Source organism: Musa acuminata, chromosome BXJ2-5 (genome assembly GCF_036884655.1).
Source record: "Musa acuminata AAA Group cultivar baxijiao chromosome BXJ2-5, Cavendish_Baxijiao_AAA, whole genome shotgun sequence".
In the NCBI taxonomy this organism is placed as follows: domain Eukaryota; kingdom Viridiplantae; phylum Streptophyta; class Magnoliopsida; order Zingiberales; family Musaceae; genus Musa; species Musa acuminata.
Window position 1 is genome coordinate 15,751,925 of NC_088342.1, and position 4,399 is coordinate 15,756,323.

Sequence of the window (4,399 nt, forward strand, 5' to 3'; positions counted from 1 at the left end):
CTTCATCATATCATGACTAGTATAATTCTTCCTAAACAATACCATCATGATGAAGTAAGTCAATTAGAATTAGGAACTATGTACTTAATCATGAATGGACATGACATCTGTCTTGGTTATCTTATCCAACAAAACATGCTAGAATTATCTAAGAAAGATATGATGCTCCCATATGGTGGTATAATCACAAGAATAATGAAAGCTTACGACATTCTAATACCACCAGAAGAAGAAGTAATGAAAGTAGATAGATTCAGCATAATAAACAAAAATCTACTTCACCGACTAAGATGTTACTATAGAAACGGTAACTGGGTTAGAATCCCTAGAAGGACTGATCACCCTCAACCTGAACCAGAACCGGAAACACCAGTATTTAGGGGTACCCAATCTCCTCCGATCCTTCCCTTTGAGGAAACACATCCAGTTGAGCAAACTCTTACATCCATCGAAGAAATTGGGATTCGAATGGATCGATTCGAACAGAGACAAGAACGGATTGAAAAACGACAAGATCAAATCCAATCTGAGCTGCAGCAAATTCATAGTCAATTTGACTCCTTGTTTAGGCACTTTAATTTTCCACCTCATCAATGAACTTGTTGAACACCTGTTGTTGTTGTAAACTTCTTATGTTACTCACTTCTGATGTGCTGGCTGTAAACATCTATCTTGCGCCTTGTGGTAAAAGTTACCTCAGATTTGTATGGTATCATTACTGTTTGGTATGTGATGTGTCCAAATTAAGAATGCTGTGCTTTGAAACTAAAAGTTTTGAAAACCTTGTGCTTTGATTTCAAAGAGAATTAGGAATGTTGAAGTGTCCGAATAGATAAATTTGTTAAAATTATTTTTCGGACTATATTGAATGATCAAATCACTTGATTGCCATGTTTCTATGATTATATGTGAAAATCTGCAACAAAATCTTGTCCGAATGCATCTTATTTATTCGAATGCTATAAAACAGATTTTCTCGTACACTTTCATGAAAAATAAGTTTCTCAAATAGATTTGATGAAGTGATTCATGTGTATGTATTCCATTCTGCAAAATCTTTACATAGACAATGGATTATAACAAAAAGGGGAAGAAGTATTTAAAGCAATCTGTGTAAAATTCCTCTATAAGCTTGCTATTATTATTTTCCTGGCATCATAATTATTATGCTTTTTGTTGATGACAAAGGGGGAGATATATGAATTGATAAACACTGCTATGATTATGCCATCCTTGCATCACCAAGAGATATATGAACATGTGCTAAAGTTTGCATTATGTTTGCATTATGCCCTGAGTTGATATCTTATCATATGAAGAAAATGCAAAACTTGCTAGAATATTTCAAATGTGTGCATAATGTAATAGTGCTTCACAACTTTATATGATAATACATGATGAATAGTTACAATCACAATCATACAAACTTGATGATGTATGTCAAGCCTTGACATCATCTTTGAAGAGATACCTCATGATGAGTATCATGATGGGAGTATTGATAAGTTTAACTGATCTAACTTATCAATACGTCACTTGAATTCTTAGGTCTTGAATTCAAGGTTGACTTATCTCAACTATGGCATATAGACAGGGGGAGTTAAGGATAACTCCATTATCAATTGATTGTCATCATCAAAAAGGGGGAGATTGTTGAATCTCGGATTTTGATGATGAAGTCAATTGTCATTTGTTGTCTAATCTATGTGTTGAGATAAGTGTGCAGGATTAACTACGATGAAAGTTAGACAAGCAGCAGGAGTTGCGCCGGAGTCAAGTTCATGATCACGTTGGGAGTTCGAGAGTTCGACGGAAGTTCGGACGGTCGTCGGAGGTTCTGCGAGAACAGATCCGAGAAGTCCAGAAGCTTGCCAAGCGAAGCTCGTCGGAACTCGCCAAGTGGATCGTTGCAAAGTCCAGGAGTTTGCCGGAAGTCCGCAGAAGCATCACCGAGGGTTCATCGGATGATCGACGGAAGTTCGCCGGAAACTCGCCGGAAGAAGCGATTGACGCACCGAAGCAAAGCTGCAGAAATTGTCTTAGATCTAATCGTAGTTAGCACATTGATTAAGTTGGAAAATGGGAGGTGATCCCATTAGCTTAATCTTGGGGCAATTGGGCCCCTGAAAGACTGAAATTGGGCCGAATGGAGCTAACCATTCGGACCCTGATTGCACCAGGAGGTGCAACCGCCTAGGCCAGGAGGTGGCACCGCCTGGGCTAAGCCTCCCAGCGAGACTGGGCGGTGCAACCTCCCCAGCCAGGAGGTGGCACCGCCTGAGCTTAGTCTTCGAGCAAGACTGGGCGGTGCAACCTCCCTGACAGAGAGGTGGCACCGCTTGAGCTCGGTCTTCGAGCTCTGGCAGAGAGGTGCAACCGCCTCAGTCAAGAGGTGGCACCGCCTGGGCTCAGTCTTCGAGCTCTGCCAGGCGGTGCAACCTCTCTAGTCAGGAGGTACAACCGCCTGATCCCGGAATTCCGGGATTTGATCGTTTTGAGCTCCAAATTTGAATTGGGTTGGGGCCTATAAATACCCCACCCATTCAGCACTGAAAAGATACAGACCTACACCGAATTCTTGATCTTTTCTGTGATTCTAAGAGCTCAAATTTGTGTAAAGTCCTAAAACTCTCCTCTTTCTGTTCTTCAAGTCTTGAGTTGTAAAGAGAGGAGAGAAAGGTCCTGTAAGGGTTGTCTCCTGAGCCCATCAAAAGGAGTGAATCTGTAAAAGGGCAGTTAGCCTTCGCCTATTGAAGGAAGGCCTCTAGTTGACGTCGGTGACCTCGTCGGTGGAGGAAGCCAAAAGTGGAGTAGGTCAAGACTGACCGAACCACTGTAAATCTCTGGTTTGCGTTTATTTTGAGCACTTTATCATTACTGCAAACCTCCTACATAGCTACTGCTCTCTGCGCCTTTACGAACAAGTTTCTAAGTGCTGATCTTTCCGAATCTGCATTCAGACGTAAATCGTATTTTCATACATTACAGTTTACGATTACGTTTTGTAATTGCAAACTGTCTTCTGCGCTTTTACGAACGAGTTTCTTTGAAGTTTACATTTACGTTTTGATTCTATTTATAACTGCAAACTGTCTTCTGCAATTTTACGAACGAGTTTCAAGGTTTAGACGAAAATCTGCATTCAGACGTAAAACTGCATTTAGACGTAAATCGGCTTTCCTCGTATAATCATCAGATTTTAGTTTACGTTTACGTCTTGAACTGCATATTGCCTTCAGCGATCTACAAACGAGTTTCAAAGTTCAGACGTAAATCTGCGTTTAGACGCAAATCTGCGTTTAGACGTAAATCTGCTTTTTGCAGATTACTTTTTGGGCTGTACAGTAGCAGCACACTGTCTTTATACTTCTGCTTAAACTGCTTTTGATCTAAACAAGTGATTTACGCAATCTGAGCTTAGACGTAAACTGTGCTTAGACGCAAACTGTGTTTAAACGCAAACTGCGTTTAGACGCAAACTGTGTTTAGACGTAAACTGCACTTAATCATAAGTAATCTTAGAATCGGTTTTTGCATCAAAATAGTTTTTATCGAACGAACGCAGCTTTCGTTTTTAATCGCTGAAAGATTTCCGCTGCACTAATTCACCCCCCCCCCCTCTTAGTGCTCTCGATCCTAACAAACATTTGAATATGTGATTGTATTTTTCACATGTTTATCCCTTTTCAACACTCCCTTTTTTTTTTTTTTTTCTTCCCATGGATGAAATCAGTGACATACATCGTGAGCCAAAATTTGAATGTATGTCCGAACAGATCCTTATTTTGTTGCATACATTAATAATGTCATGCAATAAATACTATGTCCGAGATCAATACGTATGAGGTGATCTTGAATGACCATCAAATACTTTTGCATAAACTTATCTTTATTATTACTAGTAAATCTATTATTTTTTTTGTTTTCCTAATGAATAAGCCTCGACGTCTTAATTATTTGAGATAGATTATATGAATCGAGGTATGTCAAACGAAAAATATTCGAATTTTAGGTCTTGTTTCTCTCTCATCGCAACAGTGTTTCCTCAACACTTCGTTAACCATGGTAGTGTCACATACTATTTTAGTTGAATTTTATTTTTTTAATCTTTTTATTGGGACTAAATATTTAGAAAGAATTTTGTTTATTAAATTCTTTCTAATAACTCTATACATCCATCTCAAACTAAGCTAATTTTTATATACTATTTTATAATAATTAAAATCTTAATTTTTAAAGTATAACTCCCCTTAATAAATATTTTTATATATATATTTTTTCCGATTCTAAGGGCATCAAATGATCACACAAAATTTTCCAATGCTTATCTATACTTTAATTACATAACTTCTATTTTATACATAATATATTTATTAATAATTTCTTCTTATTGAATAAT